This window comes from Periplaneta americana, chromosome 6 (assembly GCF_040183065.1).
Source record: "Periplaneta americana isolate PAMFEO1 chromosome 6, P.americana_PAMFEO1_priV1, whole genome shotgun sequence".
Lineage (NCBI taxonomy): Eukaryota > Metazoa > Arthropoda > Insecta > Blattodea > Blattidae > Periplaneta > Periplaneta americana.
This window is the reverse complement of record NC_091122.1, coordinates 46,283,985-46,296,548: the sequence shown is the minus strand read 5'-3', so window position 1 is coordinate 46,296,548 and position 12,564 is coordinate 46,283,985.

The window sequence follows — 12,564 nt, the reverse complement described above, 5'->3', positions numbered from 1 at the left end:
GAATTTTTCTCTTGCTACGTTCTTTACTTCCATAGGCGATGTCCCAGTCTGTTCATCTTCTTGGAATAGGCAGTACTTCCATCGCCCCGAACTTCTCACCCCCTCGGCGTGCCTACATACACACGTCAAAATAGACAGCAATGCCACCATTGCTTTTTGGTAATCGTTCTTTGCGTGAGCTATACCAATATATTCTCCCACTGTAGTTACAAGATCATATTTTCTTAGACAGGTGGTGGAGTGTCTGCAGACAATAAAATTATGATTCCGTTGAATGTGTTTGAGTTATAATAAATGATTTTTTTTTAATGTTAATTAATAACAGCTCTGTATAGAATCATACTCCACCATAGTCATCATCTTATCTCCAAGGTCGTAACATATTAAGACATCTGCCTTTTCGAATGGATGGCCAGGGGTCAAACACATTGTAAAATCAGATTTAAGCTTTTTTATTTTCTTAAAAACAATTGTTCCGGGGAGATTATCATTTAAGACGAGTAATTCTGGTCGACTGATGCAGTAAAACAATATGAGGAACAATGGATGTATACTACATAATATAATTTATTATTGTTTACATGAACCCATGTCGGGGCTGTATGAATTGAATGATATATTTGAGAAAACAAAGGTGAATGATAGACAGTTTCACTATATTAAAGATGGACATAAAACAAAGACGACATAAAAAATCGCAAGTTTGAACTACAGTTCTGTTTGAGATATAAGCTACTGTATTACACATTTTACTAGTAGACAGGTTGGCAATACCATTATACCTCACATAGGGAAAGACTATGTGTGACAGAAACCTATGTACCTGCGTCGATTGCCTGTTGATATACTTCACTGTTGCAGAACAATTATTTTTCATATATCCAGTGATAATTCTTTGTAAGAGACAAACAAGACACACTTATTGTTATTACATTTATTTTAATTACACAGTTATCTCATAAATTAACGCTTGAATTCTGGTAGTGACGTCTTTTCAACTGAATTTCTCTCATATAACCTGTATGGGCCATAGAAACAGTTCGATCAGGATCATACCTGAATATGTTGAAAAACATTTTCAAACCACAACTGCAACAGGAAAACAACATAGGTATCATGTTCCAACAGGATGGTGTACCACCTCATTGGGCAACAGACGTCCATGATTATCTGGATCACACATTTGGTAACAACTTGGTCGAGGAGGACTAATTATGTGGCCTCCAAATTCCCCAGACTTGACACCTCCCGATTTCTTTCTCTGGGGTTTCGTGAAGAATGGTGTGTATGATCTCATAGCAAAGATATTCTCAGTTTTTGAGAAAGTTACCCCTGAGATGTTGGACCACACATGGGAGGAATTGGCTTCAAGATATGAAATGTGTTGTGTTCGCAGCGGTGGACACATTGAGGTCTAATTTGGACAAAACTTCCATTCTTCTAGAATGCATGTACAAATTATTTAACAATAAATAGCAACAGTTCTCATTTTATCACGTTTTTATTTTATGTCTTCCCTAATGGATCGCTCTGTATCAAGTTGGTTAATTTAGCAAATCCAGTTTTTCTAAAGCAGTTTGCCATCATTTTGTTGTCTAAGCCCTTCAACCATGTGACAAACAGGTCTCCTATCATCCATGCGCATACTTGGCTTTTGTAATCACACAGTAGAATCTTAATGTTCTCCAAATAGCGTAGTTTGCAGGATTTGCCTATTATCAACAACAGTAATTTCTCGGAACCATCCAATGCAGCAATGAGTATTGTCTTCATTGACACTAGAATATAAAACTGGCAATCATACAATCAGACTCTCTGTACAGAGCCTTACAGATAAGGGCTGAATTCCATTCTGTTGTATTCACCAAACACAGACTCCGACATGCCCTTGACATACATCGCTGCAGGTGCTAATGGTAAATTGAAAATTCCAAGCGGATTTTATCAATACCCTTTAAAATATGATATTTGAACAATTTTCGAATTGCAAGTATATTAAATGGTAAATTTCATGTGATTTTGTGTAGGGAATGTCAAGAGACTGGGAGAAAAGAGCGCATAATACAGGTTAGTATCATAAACAGGCGCATACTATTAGGGTTCGACTGTAACTAGCTTCCTAGTTATTTTATGCTCGACCATGCCGAAATGTAGTAATTATACACCTGGTAGTAGCCCTTTAATGCACCTCATTAAAGTACACCTAATCATTATAATTCAGTTGTTCAGCCAATGAGAAATCTCCATTGTACTGATTGTACCATTATAAAACCGCAAGTATCGATTATTCTCAGATATGCAATCGAAAGACAATTAGCGAAAAGTCACGGAGGCTGGAAATCCAATACTGTCGCAGAAGGTTATGTTCTGTTACTATAATAATTAGCGTTAATTGTAAATAATATTCAAATAAATTCAATTTATCATCTCGTTTTTCAATGTCTAATTTAATTTCAATGTTATATCAATATTAATATTTAGTTTACTCTCTAGATTATATCAAGATCAATGTGGACATCTGTTCCTCGGAAAAAATCAATACTTTCGCGTCTGCGCACATCTCACAATTTACGAGCTATGCACAAGGTCACTTCCGCTCTTCAGTCACATAAGAATAAAATGAATACTTCTGAATAATTTCACGTTAGAAATATGGTCGAGCATAAAAAGTCGTATGAAACTTGACTATAATGGTAATTAAGACACTTGTATGAAAATTATGAAACTCGCTTGCGCTCGTTTCATAAACATACTCGCGACTTAATTACTACCATCATAGGCTCGTTGCATAATGTACTGTTATGTCCGAGGTAATCATTAAACAGTCCTGTCAGATTGGCTGACCCTGGCATATGAATCTGGGACCTTCCAAATGCTAGTCTGTTGTCTTATCACTGAGCCATCCTGTTAGTTCTGATAGAATTGTGTGGCTTTTCTAGGCAATCTATTGATTATAACTTAGATCCTTGAGTCTCTTTGATCTATTTATAGGAAAGGAACTATTTTACGACTATGTATCAACATTTTAGGTTATTTAGCATCTGAATGAGATGAAGGTAATAATGCCGGTGAAATGAGTCCAGGGTCCAGCACCGATAGTTACCCAGCATTTGCTCATATTGGGTTGAGGGAAAACCCCGGAAAAAACCTCAACCAGGTAACTTTGGCCCGACTGGGAGTCTAACCTGGGCCACCTGGTTTCGCGGCCAGACACGCTGTTACTCCACAGGTGTGGACATTTAGATTCTTAGCCACTACGGTGATCTAATGACTAGAGCACTGAACTTATAATCCTGTGGTCCAGGTAACACAGATTTTCTCAGAGGCTCTTGTTGCCCTGTGGCATCTCCATCATAATCTCATCTCATCTCATCGCAGGTGTAGCGTAGACCAGTCTCCTATAGCACACACTGAGAAACTACTCTGTGGCTTCAAATAGGTGAATGATGAAAAGTAAAGTACCTGCCATTAATTAAAAAGAAAATTAGATTCTTAGCTTCAAACTTATTCTATAAGTACTTCGATTTCCTTACAATTTTCATGCTGCAAATGATCCATTCTTGCTGTGTAATCATCTCATTGATTTGGATAATGTTGTAGATTGAAATTATCACTAAATAAAAACAAGTATGCATTCCCTTTCTCTACCTTGTTTGATCGGAAGTCTTGTTTGCATGGTATTGGGTCCTACCATTTAAGCATAGAATTACTGATATCGGAGATACCTTCATCACAACATCTGGTATGGAAACATCGAACAATAGATATGAGAATTCATAAACGTTAAAAAGAAAGAAGCAACAAAAATTTACAGTGAAAGTAATTGATGAAAACAGTTTGGTTAGCTTTGGTTAAAACTGAAGTCAGAGCTTAGCAAACTATCATTGTCATTCAATCTTTACATATATCACGTATGAATCTCAGCAGTAATGGTTACTTTCTTCGGAAGCATTCCATAATAGATAACGCCTTTTTTGTCCACTAAATGCACAACATCATATTGACCAATTACCGAATTGATTGGTGAGGATCATAAATAATCACGTCTCCATTTGATGAGATATATGCTGAAGAGATTTTATTGGCAACTTTTTCAGCTGATTGTGCATTTACTAATATATATTCATATGACCAGGAGTCACTTCCCGCAGTTTGTCCCCATATTTTGAAACTGCCGTGTATAATTAATACTCATAATATACTACCATAAAATATTTTGGACTAATTACCGTACCTTAGAAAGCATTGTAATTGTATGCAGATAAGTCAATATACAATATAATATAATATGAATATTTATTTTATTTGTTCAGTCTAAATGTCTTATCAGTATTTAAGAACAACAAATATTTATAAATATAAATAATTCATTGAAGTTAAAAGATTTACTGCTAACGTTTTCGCCTATTTGGCATCTTCAGGCACATATTCAAACAATATCATGTGGTACATTAATTTTACAGTGATTGGAATAACCTTTGAATATATACATAAACGATCTTAAAATATACATATTAAAACCATATATACAAATTAAATAAAATGATAAACTAATAAACTACAGTTGAGTTAATTATTGTTTTAATTATTTGTATAATAATTAAAACCAAATAAATATTATCTACTTCATTTTATAACAACAATTAAGAATAGTTTCTATAGTTGTTTTAATTGTTGTTATAAATTGAAGTAGATATTTATTTGGTTTTAACCATCACACAAATAGTTTATTAAAACAATAATTAACTCAACTGTAGTTTATTAGTTTATCATTTTAATATTGATGTCATTTAGACTGAACAAATAAAATAAATATTCATATTATATTATACTAATTACCGTACGTTATAAATTGAAGGATTCTGCTAGTGATGATAATCCAATTTCATTATTTTAAATTTTGACTGATATGAATTTTTGTAATTTATTACTATATTAATGTGCTTAATAAAAAACGCATTTTATAGGGAAGAACCCAGTTGGTAGATATTACTTCATATCAGAACCGTTGTCGCTAAGTTCCCGTATCTGTCTTCCAGATAATATTTCTGTGGTAATCTAACAGGCTTTATTACTTTCATCAGATAATTGTGCAATATGTGCGAGACTAAGGCAGTGATTTTCAACCTTTTATAGCCCACGTCCTCCTTTGAGTGAAATGACAAACTTTGCCCTTTTAGATTATAACTGAGTTATTGAAACCATGTGGTACAATTCATAATTACTTGCCAAATGTCGCAAAAGTTAGGCAGTGGTTCTGTTTGATGTAGGCACCTAGTTTCCTAAGACTATCAAATGCCTAACTCATACAGCTTAACATTTGCATAACAATATTGGTAAGTAAAACATTTGAAATACGAATCATTGAGTCAATTCAAGCAAAATTAATAAACACAGTCGAATCTCGATATAGCAATTTTCTGGGGACTAGAAAAATAGTATTGTTGTATCAGGGTTATTGTTATATTGAGGGGTTATGAACTTTTGCCCAAATTTATGCTCTAAAAGTGAATATAGTGGAAGTATAAAACAACATTACATACTATGAAATAACATTTACTCACCATTTGATTACCGGTACCGTATTTGATTTAGAAATGAGCGTTGAGTGACTTCCGCCGATTTTGGAATAGACACCGATGCACTTCAACTGCCAACATAGAAAACAAAAAATCACTACCTGTTCAAGAGCGCCACACTCAGTTGCTTACACCTTTATCTTGACGATAATAGAAGCCTAAACTAACCTAACCTAATCTGTCACTAAAATCCTAAATTAACCTAACCTAACTTGTCACAGATTCGCAATAACAAAAGCCTAAACTATCCTAACCTATTCTGTCAGTTTCGTATATGCAAAGCATAATAAAAGCCTAAACTAACCTAACCTAACCTAACCTGTCACTAAAATCCTAAACTAATCTAACCTAACCTGTCACTAAAATCCTAAATTAACCTAACCTAGCTTGTCACAGATTCGCCTATACAAGGCATAACAAAAGCCTAAACTATCCTAACCTAATCTGTCAGTTTCGTATATGCAAAGCATAACAAAAGCCTAAACTAACCTAACCTAACCTGTCACTAAAATCCTAAACTAATCTAACCTAACCTGTCACTAAAATCCTAAATTAACCTAACCTAACTTGTCACAGATTCGCCTATACAAGGCATAACAAAAGCCTAAACTATCCTAGCCCAATCTGTCAGTTTCGTATATGCAAAGCATAATAAAAGCCTAAACTAACCTAACCTAACCTGTCACTAAAATCCTAAACTAACCTAACCTAACCTAACCTGTCACTAAAATCCTAAACTAACCTAACCTGTCATAGATTTGCCTATACAAGGCAAAACAAAACCCTAAACTACCGTAACCTAACCTGTCACAGATAAGTACGTAAGACATAATAAAAGTCTAAACTATCCTAACCTTGATAACACTCCATTTTCTTACCTCTGCAAACTTCCCTGAGGTGTGAAAATGGCCGAATTTCTATCCCACTGGAACATAGCAAACTAGCGTGAAACGTTCGTATTGTCTCGTAAGTTATGTTGGTACGACATGTAAGACAGCTGAAGATGCATATCCACAATAGGAAAAGAAGTCAGACAACACTCGTTTAACTGATTTTCCTTCTTTGGCTACCATTTTAATGTAATCCTATGTCTGTCTGTCTTTAAAGCATTCTAGCCAATCTTTGCTTGCTTTGAAGTTCGAGTCACCAAGTACACTGGCAAAATTAAGCACTTTTTGAGACACACCAGGGCCTGTTACAGGAATGTTAAGTGCCCTCATTTCATTGAACCACTTCAAAGTAGCTGTGTCAATGTCTTCTGTTGATGCAGTTTTTAAATGCTTACATTCAGGATTAATTTTACCACTTGCGACACTATTCTCTATTTCCTTTAGTTTCTTTATGCATGTTACAAGTGTTCACTGCGTAAATCCATACTTTTTAACTACTTCAATCTGCTACAGTTCCCTGTCGGAATCACTAAATGTAGCTAATTTAGTCTCCAACCTGATTTGTTTTCGTCTTACACCTGCTGTCATTAACAACTAACACTCGACAGTGAAAGGCGCCAGTGGCAAGAACTACAAAAGCAAATCCTGTTAAGGGTTACACACCCTTGAAGCAGGTAGAGTTCTATTGTAACACATTCCTTGTACAGAATGCTAAGATCAGTCAATAGAATTATGAAATAGGGTAGGATTAGAGGAAATAACGGGAAAACATGTTTAAGTGGGTGATACCAAGTGAAAAGTGAAATAATGTTGGACATGAAAACCAACTAAATTTAAAAAATATATATTATGTGTTTATTGATCCATCGGGATTTCTCCAAAATTTGGCCATTGCTGTAATGATGGATGAAACATGTTATGTAAAATACAGTAGAACCTCTATTATCCATGCTGGGTAAATTTCGGTGTTGGACCCCGGACTCATGTCACCGGCATTTATCACCTTCATATCATTCAGACGCTAAATAACCTGAGATGTTGATAAAGCATCGTAAAATAACCTAATAAAATAAAAAATCTATTATCCATAGTAATGAAGGGGGTGGGCTGAATGGTTAATAAAAAAAATCGGGTAATCCATACCATAAAAGATTTTTATAAATTTAGTGAATAATATTAACACTTTCGTAATTTCCTCCATTGTCTTGCATTTAACATGCTAGGTAATAGATCAGAAGTTTACTAATTTAAGTTTGATTGTCAATGAAGGGGTTTTAAGGGCCAAGGGAACTCCTTGTATTGGCTGTCTGTGGAAATATATAAATAGTGGGGTCTCATGTTGTAGATTTAGACCCTACATACTTTATACACTCCAATCTTGTATTCTGATGTGAGATGAGCCACGGTTTCTCGTTCCCCAAATCACTCAATTATTTACAGTTTTTTTTTCGATACTTAGCACAACAAGATTTCTTTTGACGTCCATAGAAGACATTTTATGTAGGAGTTATACAGTACGACAATTTGAACAGTAGAACAATTCTTTAGAAAAAATAACGTGCTAATATAATGTACAATACTTCATATATTTTTGTACAAAAAAAATGAGAGATAGACGGATGGATAATTCACCAGTCGGTTAATAGAGTGATGGATAATCGGGGTTCTACTGTACAAGAAATAAAGTTTACCGTTGCAACATGGTTTATCATATCAGTTCAGATATTGAGAAATCATTTGTATGGGAGTGATAATGGAAATTTCAAGTTATCTTAACTGATGGCTGTTGATTGGTTTAGATATCAATGCCAATACGTAAATCCGTACTATTATTTTTCTCGCGGTATTTGGCATTCATATCATTCTAACCTATCTGATGATATTTTTTTCCCCCTTTCTTAACTGTAAATGAGTACAAACGCTACTTAGGTGTAAATTTTTATGACATTTTGTATATTTGATTCCCTCATCGTTTCAAATGCATATCATTTTACCTTTTAGGTCTGTTTCCAAATTATATGTAATACGCTTTGTCAAATCGGCAACCTTTTCATAAGGGAAGCTAACTTTCTTCTTCTTTTTGTAAAGAGATTCGACTGTATAAGTTTTCGTAAGTCATTTAATTTTTTTAAGTTTTCGTTTGGGATTTATATAAATTTTTGTATGACTTCATACCCCCTTAACCTTTAACATCTTTCACACTTTCCAGGTTGAGAATCACTGGACTAAAGGAGCTCTGATTCCTCACTCAACATACACTGTGATCATTGTTACTGGAATAGTTTACTCTTTTGTTTCTACCTGCAGCATAACTGTTACTGTCACATACTCTCAAGAGCCTTGTTAGTGTTAAATGGATTGTTGGTATATGAGAATGTTGGTGCATATTCCCATGAACTAGTAGTAGTTTAATGATTTAAGACATGAGAATATCTTTCTATATTCTGACACGTTGAATAAACTCACATGTAATTAGTCTTGGTTGGGATGTGTAAGGAAGAAGCACCTCTCCTCACTTAGGCATAAACTGGACTCTTGTTTCTTTGTACAAAGAATTGTAGATATATTTCCTACAACAGTGTGAATTGAGGCAAGAATATTCAGTGTTTTACAAGACAGGAACACAGCACCATATTGTACATTTTTTAAATGTTTTGTATATCATATTGTAGTGAAGATAAAACTCTGTAGTGCAGTATATTAGTAGCTCATATACGAGGCAGTGATGAAAGATCGAGGACAGTCTGGATGCCAAGAAATGTGTGATATTTATATATCTCAGACCTATTTCATTGATCTTAGGACTACTTATTGGTTATCTTTCTTATTCTAGGATTAAATGAAATTTTGGTTGATCAGACACTAAATTATCGCTGGAAACAGTATAGCTAATAGACAGCTTATGTAGGTATCCACCTACATTCCAGATTTGCAGACAGTCTCTTATAACTAGAGGGAGGATGTTGATAACCTAAAAATCTATTTAAATGATCAATAAAATGCCCTTAAAATAATGGAAAAATGACATGAAATTAAAAGAAAATGACATTTAAATATTATTCACCGTACTCACACCACAACTTCTTAAAAATTAGTCACCTTGTTTCAATGACTGCCGTGCAAATGTCGGAGAGGAGGCACTTTGACTAAGATAAAGAAAAAAGGGCATGCAACAAAATGAAAGTTTTAAGGGAAAACTATAAATTTTAATGAGGCTTTATAATGTGTTTCAATCGGGGTGGTCCATGTCAGTGCTTTCATTCTCCGTCTCCTCTCCCTTCCGCTTTTCACTTTTGTTACCAGATCTTCCAGATGAGGGAGTGTAAATGACAAAAAAAAAAATTGTGGGCACAGCGTGCATTCTTGCAATCTTCGTGTTAAAAATATTGTCTACTATAGTACCGGTATATCCCTTCCGAACCATATTGGGGACATGACATCTTATTATCTAGGAAACGGTGAAAGTTACCCCCCTTCCAAACAACATAAGTTCTAAAGATACCCTCGTACCGACAAAAGAACAGTGAAAGCCCTCAATTAAACTAAGCTGTTATCAAGCATTTTATATTATTCTGTTGTGTGAAGTGAAGCCTTCAGTGAAATGAGGGATGGACTTTAGAGTCTGTTCCAAACTATAAAATTCAAACTTCACTGTTATTCACTTATTCAGTAGGTAATTACTAGCAGGCCTACTACTGATCTGTTTGCTTAGAAAAAGATTTAACAGGCCTATATGTAAAGAAGGAAGTAAAATACATTCAAAATGATCTAAAAATTCTTCAAAATATTAAAAATAACCAAAAGATTCAGAAGAAATGTAAAAATGGCCTATTAGTTCAGAAACCTAAAAAAATGCAATATAAGAAATTAATTTTTTATGTTGATATTAACATAGAAAGGATTTCTATATTAATAGGCATGTCCTAATGTGAAAAATAAGATGACTTTTCATCAAAATCCGCCCCCTACTTATAACTTTTCACGTAAATCAGTAATTTAAGAATTTCTGAAAATAATTGTTACATGAAACAGGGCACTGAGTTACATCTCTTACTAGAGTTCATGTATTCTGAATGAATGAGATTTGATATAATTTATTTTTCCCTTTCTTGTTTACAAAATAAATCCCTGTATTTTTAGAAATTGCCTATATGCTCAGAATTTTCTTTCCCCCCAGATTAAATGTTGGAAAGTATTATCTTGCAACTTTTTCTCTTCTTAAGACTGTACTTTTTCGTAAATTGAGTTCAGTACTTTTACAACCATGTTTATCATTCGTAACTTCTGAGATCCTTGGCCCCCTCCAGGTGGTTTGTTATGGTGCAGGTAGCTCTTTCATTTTCATCAAGCAGTCTGAAGAAGGACTAGACTGTTTATTTCAAATATTGGCTGATTCCCAGTAGCTGTCAAACGGGAATATTTAACTCGTTTTTTGTTTTAGCTACCATTGTTCATTTATTGCGTACCTTTTGTAAAGAAAAGCTTCTTGGAGAGGCATGAATATTTCGAAACAGCAGTCTATACGAAATAAATAATAATCCGTGGCGTTATAGCCCACGAAGGGCCAAGACTGACCAGCCGACCGTTGGCCTCACGGCCACATGCCGAAGCAGAGGTGGACGATCATCCAATCAGAATGGAGGTATCGCGTGGTTAGCACGTATTCTTAAATAACTTGTTCTTGCCCATACCTTGCCTGTCTTGATGATGATGATAAATTGGTTTGTTTACAGCTGTCACCATTTGTTAATTCCCAATTTCTAGTAACTCTTTCTTTCTCAGTTTCCGTCCTTCAAACCTCTGGATAACATTGCCTCCTGGATGTCTTGCTTCCAGTTATGTCTCAGACATTCTCTCTTCCTTCGTTGTTAAAGTACGGTATCCAACTCTGCATTCTATTACACCACCTTTCATCTCTCATTCTCTTTATGTGGCCATACCATCTCAGTTGAGTTTCTTCAATCAATATATCGTGTAAGTCGTGTAATACCCATGTCTTCTTCAATACACACATTCCTAATTTTTTGAGTTCGACAAATATCCATACTGCGTGTACAGTAATCCATTTCTAAGGTACATAGTCTTAATGTACTCCTTGTGTTGAATTCCAAAGTTTCTGCTATATATATATATATATATATATATATATATATATATATATATATATATAATCATATCGGTTTAACCAAGGAATTATAAATTATACATCTTGATTACACAACTTTTAACACTATATCAGTTTGGAAAACATAATATATGTCTTTCGCGTGTTAAATTTTATGTTACCTTGTTACCATGTTTCGACCTGCTATTGGCCATCATCAGAACTGGTTGTTGCTGGTCTTGGCGCCTTTTGTTTTGTTTCATCAACACAGACATGGAAATTCTACACATCCAACCAAAAAGCCAGAAACTAAACACACTAGAACAATACGAAATACAAACAAACAAAAACACATCCAAATGAAATTCTCAACACACAACTCAATTTTAGAACACACACACTCTTTGACTCCACATTACACTACACAAACACACCCCCACAGGAAGCAAAACAAAAGGCGCCAAGACCAGCACCAACCAGTTCTGATGATGGCCAATAGCAGACCGAAACATATTAACAAGGTGACATAAAATTTAACATGTGAAAGACATATAATACGTTTTCCAAAATTATAAATTCTCTATTAGGTTTCTTTTGTAATTTTTTATCATTCCAAAGGATGAAATTAACACAACATTTTGTATTCTTCGCTTTAATTTCTTTGTTTATTTGTAATTTCCTTCTCACTTGTGCCATCCTTTGTAAAAAGTATTCCTAAATACAGCACAACTTCGTTAATACGCTCCTACTTATAATGCTATCCCGTTCATTACACTCTTTTTATACGGTCCCTGGAAATTTCATATATAATTCTGCATAATTTTACCCTCTTGTAACACTTCCAAATCCCGTTTGTAACATTTTCTCGGATCGGAAATGACTAAAAAATTCCATATAACTTGCGAAAACTTTAATGTTTTAGAAGCATGATTAAGAAATATGTTGCTATGAATGTACTGAGGGTCAGTGCACATGAGTGCAGGAAAGAAAT